Source organism: Dendrobates tinctorius, unplaced genomic scaffold (assembly GCF_039654945.1).
Source record: "Dendrobates tinctorius isolate UK_male_01 unplaced genomic scaffold, ASM3965494v1 ptg000184l, whole genome shotgun sequence".
Classification (NCBI taxonomy): Eukaryota; Metazoa; Chordata; class Amphibia; order Anura; family Dendrobatidae; genus Dendrobates; species Dendrobates tinctorius.
In genome coordinates, this window is record NW_027361851.1 from 13007240 (window position 1) to 13024072 (window position 16833).

A 16833-nucleotide genomic window follows, 5' to 3' on the forward strand; every position below is an offset into this window, starting at 1 on the left:
CAGATCTGCTGCAGGGAAACTCCTAGAAAGGTAACTACAGGACAATGTTACCAAGGGGCATAGACAGAGACAGAAACCAGATGAAGCCAGGGTCAAAGCACAAGATAGCAATACAGTACCAAAGGGTTAGACAGAGCGAATGGTCAGGACGTAGCAATAGGTCAGAAAACCAGAACGAGCAATAGACGGTACAATAGGGACAAACTGTAACGGAGTAACGATAGCCAAGACAGGAGGTCAGAGTCGGAGAAGACAATAGTACCAAAGCAAGAGACTGAGTACTGTACAGAGTGAGGGAACAGGCCGGGTCATACACGGGAAGCAAACAAGCAACGCAGAATACACACACACGAGGGGTCAGACACACCAGAACAACAGTATAGCTGACAGAGAACCCTGGTAAAGAGTGAGTATAAATACCCCTCCCAGATCCAGAAAGAGGCCACGTACACTTAACCCTGTGAGTGCATCCTTCTCTGAAAGACCTGAACTCCTTTTTATCCCCTGAGAAAAGGTCTGGCAATTTGACCGGAGATTCAGGGAATGCCAATGACACAGCTCTATCCCCAGCACCAGGAGCCCCTGCAGCGACAGCCCCCTGCACAGTATCCACCAACTGTTGCTGGGTCTGGGCCATCGTGCGCTGTTCCACATTAAGTTTGTGGAACATTTGGGTCAGGTGCTTGACCTGATCAGCCAAAGCTTGTATGGGATCCATGAGGATAACACTTTTTTTTTTTTTTCTTCAGAGGAAAAAAAAAAAACTGAAATGGTCAGCTATAATGTCAGGAGCCCCGCACTGCACTTGCTCACTGAGCCAGTGTGGGTGTCCTGAGTACAAAGACAGTGCTCAAAGATACCTGTGGAGCAGGGTAGCAGCGGTGACGATGCGTGCTTCAGAGTATCAGGACCTGAAGCACATGACTGCTGGGGGCGTGACCTAAGCTCCACAGATCTATGAGCTGCAGGGAAACTCCTAGAAAGGTAACTACAGGACAATGTTACCAAGGGGCATAGACAGAGACAGAAACCAGATGAAGCCAGGGTCAAAGCACAAGATAGCAATACAGTACCAAAGGGTTAGACAGAGCGAATAGTCAGGACGTAGCAATAGGTCAGAAAACCAGAACGGGCAATAGACGGTACAATAGGGACAAACTGTAACGGAGTAACGATAGCCAAGCCAGGAGGTCAGAACCGGAGAAGACAATAGTACCAAAGCAAGAGACTGAGTACAGAGTGAGGGAACAGGCCGGGTCATACACGGGAAGCAAACAAGCAATGCAGAGTACACGCTCATCAGGGGTCAGACACACCAGAACAACAGTATAGCTGACAGAGAACCCTGGTAAAGAGTGAGTATAAATACCCCTCCCAGATCCAGAAAGAGGCCACGTACACTTAACCCTGTGAGTGCAGGGCAAGAACCCTGTTCAAACCATGAGAGTACTCCCCTCTTAACGGGGGGCCACTGGACCCCCAGGCTTGACTGTGTATCTGGCGTAGAAAGCCCGCACCAGACGATCGGCATGCACCGAACTGGCCGGAACCCATGACCGATCCTCCAGAGAGTACCCCTTCCAGTGTATCAGATACTGGAGTCTCCGGCGCACCCACCGGGAGTCAACAATGCGCCCTACTTCATGCTCCAGCTGCCCCTCTACGAGCACTGGCGGAGCATTTGATGAGGAATCCTCTCTCACCGTCCCCACAGGCTGTAACAGGGACCTGTGGAAGATATCAGAAATTTTAAAGGAGGTGGGCAGCTGCAGTCGGTAGGCTACTGGGTTAACAAGCTCCACAACTTTGTATGGGCCAATAAACTTGGGGCCCAGCTTTATAGATGGTATCTTAAGCTTGATATTGCGGGTGGATAGCCACACATTCTCCCCTACTGCAAATGCTAGACCTGACCCCCTCCTCCTGTCAGCAAACCGCTTATAGTTTTCCTGGGCCTTGGAATTATTCCTCTGAACCTTCCTCCAAAGAATTCTAAGACGTTGTGTCGCACCCTCAGCTCCAGGACAACCTGAATCCATGCGGGAAAACTCTCCAAAATGTGGGTTAAACCCATAGTTGACCTGAAAGGGAGACTTCCCAATAGATTGACTCACACGACCATTGAATGCAAACTCTGCCATGGGCAATACCTCACACCAGTCCTCCTGCCTGGAAGAGGCCAAGCATCTCAGAATCTGCTCCAACGATTGGTTCGTGCGCTCCGTTTGTCCATTAGACTCTGGGTGGTAGGCAGAGGAGAAGGACAACGAAATCCCCAGCTTTTTGCAAAAAGCCCTCCAAAACCTTGCTACAAACTGTACCCGTCTGTCTGACGCAATATAGTATAACTAGGAAACAGAAAAGCGCAATAGGGTCTTATCTGGTGGACAATTGAATAGATATAGTAAAAGTCTACTCACCCTTTCCAGAGAGGTATAAGCATATAAACCAGCCGTCAGCCTGCTGCACGCCCGTAGGTCCACTGCGTGACCTCCAATACGAATCCTTATGGATAAAATGTTATTCTCGGGCTTACTGTGCGCTGCTTAACCAGGATAAAATCACCACAACATGAGAAATTTAACCATTTAATTCCCAACGCGTTTCAAAGTGTGAACCACTTCTTCCTCAGAGGATGACATCTCCTGAGGAAGAAGTGGTTCACACTTTGAAACGCGTTGGGAATTAAATGGTTAAATTTCTCATGTTGTGGTGATTTTATCCTGGTCAAGCAGCGCACAGTAAGCCCGAGAATAACATTTTATCCATAAGGATTCGTCTGTCTGACGCCACATTCATAGGCACTCCATGCAACCTAATTATATGCTGCATAAATAAGCGGGCCAGGGTTTCAGCAGATGGTAACGCGGGGAGAGGTACAAAGTGAGCTTGTTTTGAAAACCTATCCACCACCACCCATATCACCGAGTTGCCCCTGGAAGGAGGAAGATTTGTGATAAAATCTATGGACAAATGTGTCCATGGTCTATCCGGAATTGGCAAAGGCACCAATTCCCCAGCCGGCCGGACCTGAGAACTTTTAGAACAAGCGCACACCCCACATGCAGTCACAAACTTTTTAATATCTGTTACCATAGAGGGCCACCAGAAATCCCTCGCAATTGCCCCCTGGGTAGCTGCAATCCCAGGATGAGCACTCAACACAGAATCGTGAAATTCCTGCATAAGTCCGAGACGGAAACGTTCCTGTGACGTCCGCCTGCGGGTCTGGGCTGCAGCCAGGCAACACCCCGAGGAACACTGATACCCTTTACCCCTATACAGGGATCTGGATTTATAGCAGAGCCCAGGAGGCGCTGTCTGAGTAGGAGCAGTGACCAGAGCAGGACGGTCGTCAGAAAGGTGTTCCAATACAGGACACAAACGTGGAGATATGCGGGTCTAAACCAGTCAGGCAGCAATGGTACAAAAACGGTAGACAGAAGCAGAGTCAGGTTCAGGCCGAGAGTCATAAACCAGGAGAGTAGCAGAGGTACAGAATCGTTAGGCAGAAGCAGAGTCAGATTCAAGCCGAGAGTCATAAACCAGGAGAGTAGCAGAGGTACAGAATCGTTAGGCAGAAGCAGAGTCAGAAGTCCAGGCCAAAGTCAGTCAGTCAGAAAGTAATTCACACAGCAACACACAGGGGAACCAAGAATATATCCGGCGGCTTGCAAGACCAGTCCCAAGGTATTTCAGGGATCAGGTCACCCCTCATAGGTTCCTGGACTGATGATGTCATCAGTACCGCCCCCAGGACCAGGCCAGATGGAGATGCAGTAACCTCTTGATGACTGACAGAGGGGTGGAGCCTGCGTCCACCAGATGCCTGCGCAGGTGCCCTTACTCTGTCAGCACCATAACTCCCGGGCGAGCCATGGCGCCTCCTAGTGACCGCGACAGGAGCAGCAGACCCAGAATTTAATGGCGACGTGACAGACCGGCGCCTCCTAGAGGCTAAAGCCGGGACAGTAGGCTCTGAGCCTGACGTGACAGAACCACGGCCCCTTCCAGTGGCCGAGGCAGGAACAGCCGTCCCTGAGTCTGACGATAAAGTGGCGGTCCGGCGCCTCCTAGTGGCCGCGACCGGAACAGCAGGCCCTAAGTCTGGCGGAAACGTGACAGTTCCGGTACAAACAATTTACCCGGGGGTTTACCACCTGGAGCCCAAGCCTGGGCCTCCAAAATCCCTCTCTGTAACTCAGATGAAATTTCGGCCACCACTACTCCTGGCTGAAGAATGGAGGAGGGAGGTTCTGGAGGGGACACCGAATCAAAGCTTTGGGATAAGGCATCAGCCTTGATGTTTTTAGATCCCGGGCGGAATGTGATGGTAAACTGAAATCGAGAAAAAAAAAGCGCCCACTGAGCCTGTCTGGGGGTCAATCTCTTGGCAGACTCAATATAGGCCAAATTTTTGTGATCAGTGATGACTGTAATGGGATGAACAGCCCCCTCCAGGAAATGCCTCCATTCTTCAAAAGCCAACTTTACCGCCAACAACTCTCTATTGCCGACATTGTAATTTCTCTTGGCAGAGGAAAATTTTTTAGAGAAGGCGCAAGGCCTCAGATTAGTAAGGGTAGGAGGGCCCTGAGACAAAACTGCCCCCACCCCTACTTCCGAGGCATCAACCTCTACGACAAAAGGTCTTGACGGGTCGGGTTGTACCTATACAGGGGCTGAAGAAAAGCATTTTTTTAATGTCATGAAAGAATTTTTTGCAGCTACAGACCAATTTTTTACATCAGCTCCCTTGAGAGTGAGGTCCGTTAGAGGCTTTACCACCTGCGAGAAGCCCTTAATAAATTTCCTATAAAAGTTGGCAAAGCCCAAAAATCGCTGCAACCCTTTCAAGTCATGAGGCTGCACCCACTCCGTAGCAGCCTGGACCTTCTTAGGATCCATGCGGAAACCCTTCCCTGACACAATCAACCCCAGAAAGGATACTTCTTGCATGAAAAATGAGCATTTCTCTAACTTGGCACACAAATGATTCTCCCTCATTCTCATGAGAACCATTCGCAAATGGTGCAAGTGAGATTGACTGTCCACCGAGTACACCAGAATGTCATCCAAATAGATAACCACAAAACGACCAATTAAATCAGAGAAAATTGCATTAATAAAATTCTGAAAAACAGCAGGAGCGTTGGTGAGACCAAAGGGCATAACCAAGTTTTCGAACAGCCCTTCAGTCGTCAGGAATGCTGTTTCCATTCGTCCCCTTCCCGGACTCTTATTAGGTTATATGCCCCACGTAAATACAGTTTAGAGAACCACTTGGCCCCGGTGAGTTGGTTACATAGATCAGGAATTAGGGGGAGAGGGTATGTATTTTTCACAGTAATTTTGTTTAATTCCCGAAAGTCGAGGCACGGCCGCAAACCACCATCTTTTTTCTTAACAAAAAATAGCCCGCTGCCACAGGTGAAACAGAAGTCCTAATATGCCCTTTACGGAGACTCTCGGTAATGTACTCCATCATGGCTAGATGTTCGGGCCCGGACAAATTGAACAGGCGAGCCTTGGGTAACTTGGCTCCTGGGACTAGATTAATGGCACAATCAAAGGGTCTATGTAGTGGTAGCGCCTCAGCCTCACTTTCAGAAAATACGTCTTCAAAATCTTTTAGGTACTCCGGAATACCTTCCAGATCGACAGACGACACTGACACAGATTTTACTGGGGTGACAAGAGTTGTCAAGTTACAACATAGACCGTTAGCCATACAACCCCACTGAATGATGTCCCCCGTGACCCAGTCAATAGTAGGATTGTGACGTTGAAGCAAAGGCATACCCAGTACCAGTCCAGCCGGAAGATTATTTAGAACAAAACACCTTAATTTTTCCATGTGAGTGGAACCCACTTTCAGATAAAAGGTATCAGTCATGAAACAAATTCCCTCCTGGGTGATAGAAGAATCAATTGCCACGATTTTAACAGGATCTTTTAACCTGACTGTCCCTATCTTATGAAAAGTCACAACTTTGGCATCGATCAGATTAATAGAAGAACCACAGCCAACAAAGGCGGTAGTCCCAACTGGACCGCCTGTAAGTTCCAGTTCCACCGGAAGCACAATTTTAGTATGTGAGGAAAAGGGCACCTGGGAGTCTTGGCAACCTCCTCGATTGTTACCCAGACTCAGTTGTTTTCCTGACAGCTTCACTGAAGAAGGGCAAGAAGGACAGTTCCTTCTCCAATGTCCAGCGGATCCACAGTAAAAGCACAATTGGTTGTTTCTTCGGTGTCTCCTCTCTTTTACCTCCAATGACGTGGCACCAACCTCCATGGGCTCAGGACTAGATGCAAAGTCTCCTGCAGCATGACCCCTCTTGCCCGCAGCCTACGGTCCATGTGGACAGCCCGGATCATAGCGTCCTCCAAAGAATCCGGTGGAGGATGAAGGGCTAGGGCATCTTTCAAACGTTCGGACAGGCATCTACAGAACAAACCCTGGAGGGCAGCATCATCCCAGGAGACCTCCGCTGCCCAGCATCTGAACTCAGAGCAGAACCATTCAGCATAGTTCCTCCCCTGTGTCACGTCACACTCATCACCATATCCTCTGCCAGACGCACTCTATCAGGCTCATCATAAATGTGCCCCAGAGCCTCAAAGAACAAATTCACAGACATACGTTCAGGAGCAGAGGAAGAGAGAGAGAAAGCCTATGCCTGTGGAGCCCCCCGAAGTAGGGAAATGACGACCCCCACCCTCTGGAACTCATCCCCGGAGGAGCGGGGCCTCAGAGAAAAAAAAAGCTTGCATCCTTCTCTGAAAGACCTGAACTCCTTTTTATCCCCTGAGAAAAGGTCTGGCAATTTGACCGGAGATTCAGGGAATGCCAATGACACAGCTCTATCCCCAGCACCAGGAGCCCCTGCAGCGACAGCCCCCTGCACAGTATCCACCAACTGTTGCTGGGTCTGGGCCATCGTGCGCTGTTCCACATTAAGTTTGTGGAACATTTGGGTCAGGTGCTTGACCTGATCAGCCAAAGCTTGTATGGGATCCATGAGGATAACACTTTTTTTTTTTTTTTCTTCAGAGGAAAAAAAAAAAACTGAAATGGTCAGCTATAATGTCAGGAGCCCCGCACTGCACTTGCTCACTGAGCCAGTGTGGGTGTCCTGAGTACAAAGACAGTGCTCAAAGATACCTGTGGAGCAGGGTAGCAGCGGTGACGATGCGTGCTTCAGAGTATCAGGACCTGAAGCACATGACTGCTGGGGGCGTGACCTAAGCTCCACAGATCTATGAGCTGCAGGGAAACTCCTAGAAAGGTAACTACAGGACAATGTTACCAAGGGGCATAGACAGAGACAGAAACCAGATGAAGCCAGGGTCAAAGCACAAGATAGCAATACAGTACCAAAGGGTTAGACAGAGCGAATGGTCAGGACGTAGCAATAGGTCAGAAAACCAGAACGAGCAATAGACGGTACAATAGGGACAAACTGTAACGGAGTAACGATAGCCAAGACAGGAGGTCAGAGTCGGAGAAGACAATAGTACCAAAGCAAGAGACTGAGTACTGTACAGAGTGAGGGAACAGGCCGGGTCATACACGGGAAGCAAACAAGCAACGCAGAATACACACACACGAGGGGTCAGACACACCAGAACAACAGTATAGCTGACAGAGAACCCTGGTAAAGAGTGAGTATAAATACCCCTCCCAGATGCAGAAAGAGTACACGATCAATTAACCCTGTGAATGCAGGGCAAGAACCCTGTTCAAACCATGACAATTGTTTTGTCCTTGTGAGTTACTGAGCGTTCATTTTTCACACACCGTACAGCCATGTACACTCCTCTCTCAGTACCGTGTAATGGCTGTTATCATGGCCACAGTGAAGCTATCTGTGTGTGACTCTGTAAGGATAAGTCGAGGAGTTGTTCCGTTCTTACAGACCTCCACCTTATAGTTTTGTCAGGTTTTAAAGCAGTTTAGTATATTTGCTGTTTGATTACATTCAAAACTATAGAGAGACAGCTTGTGTTAGTCCGTATACTAAAACACGGAGCTTGACAATTTTACATACACTGGACAGCAGTGTACGTGCACGCTCCTCTCTCAGTACCGTGTAACGGCTGTTATCACGGCCACAGTGAAGCTGTGTGTGACTCTGTAAGGATAAGTCGAGGAGTTGGTCCGTTCTTACAGACCTCCACCTTATAGTTTTGTCTGGTTTTCAAACAGTTTAGTATATTTGCTGTTTGATTACATTAAAAACTATAGAGAGACAGCGTGTGTCAGTCCGTATACTAAAACACGGAGCTTGACAATTTTACATACACTGGACAGCGGTGTACGTGCACGCTCCTCTCTCAGTACCGTGTAATGGCTGTTATCACAGCCACAGTGAAGCTGTGTGTGACTCTGTAAGGATAAGTTGAGGAGTTGTTCCGTTCTTACAGAACAAAACACCGTAAGGAGATTCCAGTTCTGCCCAATTCTATATACACCTTGTAGTTTGTCATACACTAGGCAATTTCTGCCGGTCACATTGCGGTGGTAAATAAACAGGGCCTGACTAAATCCCACAGTGTCCTGAAGTGTAGAGACATTCCAATTCTGCACAGTCCTCTATACACCTTTCTAACAGCATAGAGAATCTGCCTGTCATATTGCGGTGTTAAGTAAACAGGGCCTGACTGAATCCCACAGTGTCCTGAAGTGTAGAGACATTCCAATTCTACACAGTCCTCTATACACCTTTCCAACAGCATAGAGAATCTGCCTGTTATATTGCGGTGTTAAATAAACAGGGCCTGACTGAATCCTACAGTGTCCTGAAGTGTAGAGACATTCCAATTCTACACAGTCCTCTATACACCTTTCTAACAGCATAGAGAATCTGCCTGTCATATTGCGGTGTTAAGTAAACAGGGCCTGACTGAATCCCACAGTGTCCTGAAGTGTAGAGACATTCCAATTCTACACAGTCCTCTATACACCCTTCTAACAGCATAGAGATTCTGCCTGTCATATTGCGGTGTTAAATAAACAGGGCCTGACTGAATCCCACAGTGTCCTGAAGTGTAGAGACATTCCAATTCTACACAGTCCTCTATACACCTTTCTAACAGCATAGAGAATCTGCCTGTCATATTGCGGTGTTAAATAAACAGGGCCTGACTGAATCCTAGAGTGTCCTGAAGTGTAGAGACATTCCAATTTTACACAGTCCTCTATACACCTTTGTAACAGCATAGAGAATCTGCCTGTCATATTGCGGTGTTAAATAAACAGGGCCTGCCTGAATCCCACAGTGTCCTGAAGTGTAGAGACATTCCAATTCTACACAGTCCTCTATACACCCTTCTAACAGCATAGAGAATCTGCCTGTCATATTGCGGTGTTAAATAAACAGGGCCTGACTGAATCCCACAGTGTCCTGAAGTATAGAGACTTTCCAATTCTCCACAGTCCTCTATAAACCTTTCTAACAGCATAGAGAATCTGCCTGTCATATTGCGGTGTTAAATAAACAGGGCCTGACTGAATCCCACAGTGTCCTGAAGTGTAGAGACATTCCAATTCTTCCCAGTACTATATACACCTTGTACCTTGTTTTACAGTACCAGAGAGTTGGTGTAAATTTGGGTAAATTTTTCCAATAAATGAGGAAGTGTGGTGGAAGAGTCTGTGGAAGTGGGCAGGGGTTGACAGCTGGTAATTATGGTGTTGGTGTTGGTGGATCTGCTGGTAGTGGCAAAAGCAAAATAGCACCTAATACTGGAGGTGTTGAGGCTGCATCATCGTCTGGCTCCACAAGGCCTCGAAGGCTCCCTTTTCTGGGAGTAGGTAAACCGCTTCTAAAGCTGGAGCTTCAAGAACAAGTTTTGGCTTACATTGCTGACTCAGCCTCCAGCTCTATCGCCTCCTCTTCTGAAGTTTTACAAAATAAAAGCACTGAGTCGTCATTGGAGGCTCATGGTCATGAACCACACCTTTCCTTGTGTCCTTCACCCATACCAAAATTGAAGGATGCGGTAGGCAACACTACAGATTACTCCATGGAGCTGTTTTCACATACCATGCCTGGGTTATCAAGTCAAATCGTGAATTACCCAGGCCAAGATGAATCTGACATGGAGTGCACTGATGCACAGCCACTGCTAGATTTACCTGCTGGTACATTCATTCAGAGCACTACATTGTCCTCGCAGTGTACTGAGCCAGAATCTGACCCTGATGAAACTCAGTTGCCCCCTCCCGCATACTATACCACCATACACGGTGACACAGAGGAAGGTGCACATGACATTGAAGAGGAGGTGATGGATGACCCAGTTGTTGACTCAGATTGGCATCCATTGGGGGTAGAGTGTGCCATTGCCAATAGCTCAGAAGAGGAGGAGGAGCATCCGCAGCGGGCATCGACATCGCAACAGTTGTTATCTGGCAGGCCCAGGGTTACAAAAACCCAAAAAATTGCAGGACAGCTTGGCCAGACGGTCAAAAAAGCACAGCGTGCAAGGCCTCAAACTGTCTTCCCTAGTAGGAAGAGTGCAGTGTGGCACTTTTTTGAACAAAATCCTAATGATCAGGCAAAGGTAATCTGTAAGAAGTGCGCAAAGACCTTTAGCCGAGGGAAAAATCTGAGAAATTTGAATACCAGTTGCATGCTAAGACATTTAACCACCATGCGCTTGCAAGCGAGGATGGACTACCAAAACTCATGTACCACATGTGCTACTGCTCCCAAAGAAGGTAGTCAGCAATGCAACATTGTTTCCCCCACTGTAAGTCCACCGGTTAGCACACCACCAGCAGCAAATGTTGAGTTGTCGTCGCAAGGGCAAATCATTCAGGGAATCACACTGTTATTGCAACGAAAGACTGAATCTAGGCCATCAGAAAGAACAGCAACTCCATCACCATCATCAACCCTCTCTCAGTCCGCCATGTCCACCGCTACTTCCACCATATCCAGCTCTCAAGTCCAGCCCACCCTACCAGAGACTATGAGTAGGACAAAAAAGTACTCATCCCCTCATCCGCGTACACTGGCTTTGGACACCCACATTGCCAAACTAATCTCGTTAGAGATGATGCCCTATTGGTTGGTTGAAAGCGCAGCTTTCCGCGAACTAATGGCCTACGCAGTTCCACGCTATGAACTACCCAGTCACCACTTCTTTTCTCGCAAAGCCATCCCAGCCCTCCACCTTCATGTGAAAGACCGCATTGTCCATGCACTCAAGCTGTCAGTGAGTGGAAAGGTGCACCTCACAACTGATGCATGGTCCAGTAGGCATGGCCAGGGCCGTTACGTGTCCATCACTGCATACTGGGTTAATGTGGTGGATGCAGGGTCCACAGGGGACAGCGGTGGTGGCACAGTGCTGCCTAGCCCACGGTATAGGAAACAGTTGGCTGTAGGCGTTCGACCCTCCTCCTCCTCCTCCTCCAGAAGCGAAAGCTGGTCCACAGAGCGCAGTCGCACGAGCAATGCATCCGCTGTTGACAGTGTTGCAAACGAGGTGTCCCCCTATCGATCAGCTAGTGGAAAGCGTCAGCAGGCTGTGTTGCAGATGATGTGTTTGGGCGACAGACACACCGCAGAGTTACTGGCCGACTACTTTCAGTGACAAACTGAGTCATGGCTGGGCAGTCTACATCTTGAGTCAGGCAAGGTAGTTAGTGATAACAGCCAGAATTTTGTGGCAGCCATAGCCCTTTCAAAACTCAGACACATACCTTGCTTGGCTCACACCTTGAACCTGGTTGTGCAGTGCTTCCTCACTAATTATCCGGATTTAACAGGCCTGCTCCTAAAGGTTCGAAGACTGTGCTCGCACATCTGCCGGTCGCCGGTACACTCCAGTCGTATGCAGAAGCTGCAGCGATTGCTCCATCTTTCCAAGCACTGCCTAATTATCGACGTTCCAACAAGGTGGAACTCCACCCTGCACATGGTTGAGCGGCTGTACGAACAAAGGCAGGCCGTAATGCATTTGTGGGAGGATACACGGGCAGGCACTTTGAGGGCAGACATGGAGTTGACAGGTGTGCAGTGGTCGAAGCTGAAAGACAGCTGTAAAGTCCTTCAGTGTTTTGAGGAATGCACACGGCTGGTAAGCGCAGACAACGCCATCATAAGCATGAGCATCCCACTTATGCGTCTGCTCATGCAAACTTTGACGCACATTAAGGAGCAGGTGTCTGCAGCCGAGGTTGATGAGGAGGAAGAGGAGGAGGGAAGCCTTGATGACATCAGCCATTGTCTGGTCAGGGAACTGTTGTGGATGAGGTGGAGGAAGAAGAGGAAGAGGAGGAGGATGATGATGGGGATGCTTATTTAGGGGAGGAGGATGCTTCTCGTGGGGCAAGAGAAAATGTTGGCTTTGCAAGGTCTGGTACAGGGTTTGTGCATGACTGGAGGGATGTGGATTTGCCAGAAAGTGCTCCTCCACCCAGCACTCGCAGTGCATCATTGACACCGGGAACATTGGCCCACATGTCAGACTATGCCTTGCAGATCCTAAATAGGGACCCCCGCATTGCCTAAATGATGAACGATGATGACTACTGGTTGTCCAGCATCCTGGATCCTGGATCCACGCTATAAAGGCAAATTCCAAAACATCATGCCACAGGAGAACCTAGACCTAATATTGGCTAACAAACAAGCTACTCTGGTAAACCGGTTGGTTGAGGCATTCCCAGCACACAGCAGCGGTGATGGTTCTCACACGAGCCGTAGGGGCCTGGGGCAACTTGGAAGTGGTGTTGGTGGTGGACACATCAGAAGTGGCGTTGGAGACAGGGGTTTCATGACCATGTTGTGGACTGATTTTTCAAGTCCCGCTCACACGACTGGTAATACTGCATCGTTTGAAAGTGACAGGAGACAGCACTTGTCAAGTATGGTTACAAACTACTTTTCCTCCCATATCGATGTTCTCCCTCACAGGTCATTCCCATTTGACTATTGGGCAGCTAAACTGAACACCTGGCCTGAATTGGCACAATATGCCTTACAGGAGCTCGCATGCCCAGCTGCAAGTGTGCTATCGGAAAGAGTCTTCAGTGCTGCTGGATCAATACTGACAGAAAAAAGGACCCGTCTGTCGACCCAAAATGTGGATGATCTAACCTTCATTAAAATGAACCATGCATGGGTTTCCAAGGATTTTGTCACACCTTACCCTGATGACACATAGGTTGACAGAAAAATTGTTTTCTTTGGTCCGCCTGTTCCTGGGGTTTGACTAATTTCACCTTTAGCAGCAGGTAAATGTCCCACATCAACATATGCCATTTTGTAAACCTCCCTAACTGGGCAGCCTCCTCCCCCCAATGGCCGGGGTCACCACTGAGCGCATGCAGCCGTGCGAGTGCCATTGCCCTGGACAGGTGGGTGGGCCGACTCGTGGGCACGGGCACTGGCACAGGGTCCCTCATAGTGCAATCAAGTGTCTCTGACGACAGTGGTGGTGCACACCCGCCGTCAGACACACCGCCGTACTATGAGGGGCCCAGTGCCAGTGCCGATGCCCACGAGTGGGCCCCCCTTGCTTGGGCAGGGCCCCAGCATTTGCAATGTTTACCTCTCCCTGCTCCTCCGCTGTGTAGTCTGGGCTGTCAAATCCATCACTGGGACTGGCACGTCAAATTTGGTGAACTGATAGAAGATGATGGTTAAGACGTAGTTATGCCCTGTCCCGCTGGCCGGGATCCAGCTTCAGATGATCAATGGCTTCAATTTCTTATGGACGTCGACTCACAATGAGATGTAGTGGTGGTTTCTCATCAGCTTTAACAGTTTTCCTACCCACAGATGTGTGACATTCCAGCGCACATTTTTAAATGTGCCCTCCCTCTCATGCCAATCCAATTGAATCGCCTATGGCCTGTGGCTTCTGTGTTTTGCACTCCAAAGCTACGTGACAGATCATGATAGGCAGTGAGCACCATGTTTACATCTCTCCCTGTGATCAAAATTGGATGGATATGAGTAACGGCGATGGGATCAACGGTACTGCGATACAGCAACACTTTCTTCACAAAGAATGGTTTTTGCTGTGTCCACACGCTAATTAATTGAGGGTCAGCATCGCCTCTGAGAATTGTGATGGAAGTTGTTCCCGTGAATAGTAATTCGTAGATTTCTGCAATCACTAGACTTTAGGTAAATAATTGTATGCATCTAATTTCCTATTGCAGAGAGTCTGGGCTGTCTTACTGAGACAGAAATATAAATGAAGATTTAAAAATACCACCAAAAGTGTATCATGGTGTATGCTTGAAATACATTTACTTTTTTCTAGATTTTAGATTGTTGTGTAATCCATGCAGAGAACATGGAGATTTTAAATGTTTAAACTATGCTCTATATACCTGCTATTCAGTGATAATGTACCCTATCTCAACTTTGTACAATCTGGTCTAATCCATACTGGGCCTGAGACCGTCTGAGCCTGCCTCCTGATCGATACACATAGGTTTTTAATGTGTAAACTATGCAACATATATACGTGTTATCCGGTGAAACTGTACCCTTTATCAACTTTCTCGAATCTTGTGGAATCCATACTGGGCCTGAGAACGGATGCAGAGCTGTTAAGCAAGCTACAGCACCTGTGGTTTGGACACGTAATGTTTTGCATTTTTTCTGGAATGGCGGTTAGGCCGAAATCAGGAATTGCTGTTGACCTGCACTTACTGGGAAATCATCGTTCACGGTGAATTATTGGAATCCCAGATCCCCATCACTAACGGTGTTCAGCGGGTTATCTGCACCTGTAAGCGACAAAAGATGGTCCTTTCAGTGTAGCACGCATGTAGCCCCGGACATGGAAGGCCATGATAGCCCTGTTATTGCTCGATCACGTGTGCCAGAGCCTCGCGTATCCCTCTAGTAAGCTTTATGGCAGGGGCATTCCGGAGTCTCGTTCGTTAACGGAATAAAGCTGACAAATCGCTAGCACAACTACAAACGGACATACCACACCACACACACACAATCGACAAAGCTTTCAATCATTTTTTTTTGAGGTGGCATGGTTGTGGTTTCCCGGGTGGAGTCCAATTAAGCCGCAGGCTCCACTCCTGGTGGTGCCCTTTTGGACATTCCTTTAAGGTTCAGCTTTGCAATCATACTGCCCCCGGAAAGCAAACACTTTGGCTTCATGGACGCTGTTTGGAGGTTCATGGGAATAATGCCGCCCGATCGCCAGTTGCCATAATTTATTGGTGGGAAGTACGACGGTATATGATCGTGTTCGTTTTCAGATTTTGTTTTTTTGGGTTTGGTTTTTACATTTTTAGTCCAGACTTTCTTGACTTCATAAGGGCATGACATACCTAGATCTGTGTCTCCTCCACCTCCTCCTTTTACTCCTCCACCTCTTTTGTAAATGTAGTTGCCCTTTTCCATGTTATTTTTGGCTTCTGAGCATTTTGTCATCTTTGGGACACCTTTTAAGGTGTTTTGTAATTGTTTTGTATGTGTTAGTATGTGTTTGTGTTTGCCTGCCATTGTTTTCAGTGTGGTTCGACGAACATTCGACGAACTTGCCTCCTGTGCTACGAACCAAAACACTAGCGGGGTGGCTCAACACTACTCATGATATATAGATGTACATTGTTAATGTTTAAACTATGCTATATATACCTGCTATCTGATGATACTGCACACTTTGTCTACTTTTTATATTCTTGTCTAATCCATACTGAGCCTGGGAGTGTCTCTGTGTGACTGATGGAATATATATGGAGATTGACAATTATCCTTTGACTGAACAGAGCTGTACGCTTCTGATACAGTACCATATATGTGATGTTATTTTGTGTCTATTTTGTGCTAAATTTGGAAGTTTGGTAGAAGAGGCCGCGGATGTGGGCGTGGGGGGGGCCAGCTGGTGCTGATGGTGGTGGTGCATCTGCTGGTAATGGCAAAAGCACAATAGCAGCTAAGGCAGGAGGTGTTGAGCCTGCGTCATGGTCTGTCTACGGAAAGCCTGGAAGGCTACCTTTTCTGGGAGTAGGTTAACCGTTTTTAAAGCCGGAGCATGAGGAACAGGTTTGGACTTACATTGCCGAAACAGACTCCAGCAAATATGCCCTCCTCTCCTGAAGTTTCAAAAAATGCAAGCACTGAGTTGTCAAGTGCTGGCTCCTGGTCAGGAAGAACCCCTTTCCTTGTCTCCTGCACCCCCACCCAAAGTGAATGATGCAGCAGGCCACACTTCACAATAGTCCATGTAGCTCTTTCTATCATACCATGCATGGGTTATCAAGTCAAATCGTGAATTCCCCAGTCCAAGATGAATCTGACATGGAGTGTGGGTGGCCAGGCAGGGCAGTGGGGTTAATCGGTACCGGGACGGTGTCTCCCTGGGATGTGTCACAGTGGTGGTGACCCGTTCCATGGCCCTGGGCGTCCATGCAAAGGGGTGAATTACGTGAATTATAGGTGAATGATACGTGACGCCACCTGTGGTTTCTGAGTAGATTGACCAGCGCTGCAGTGGCGCTTCTCTGGGACAGAAGTTGTGGTGCAGCTAAGCTGTAGAAGCCCTGCACAGGTATGGCCATTGTCGCAGGGCACATGAAAGAGTTGGTAGATGGTGTGCAGTGCAGGATGTAGCAGAGCCGTGCGCCAGGCGCAGGAGAAAGAGGACAGACACAGTCGTGCAGTTCCTTTACCTGTACTTGGTAAGTGCCGTCAAGGACCCAGAGTACAGCTGGAGAAGGAGTTGGTCAGCCTGGAAGCCAATTTGGAATGCTCTCTCTGCAGATAGGTAGTGTGGCCTCCATTCCAGCACTTATCTGAAGTACTCGCAGTGCTGAGTTCAATGAAGTTCCCC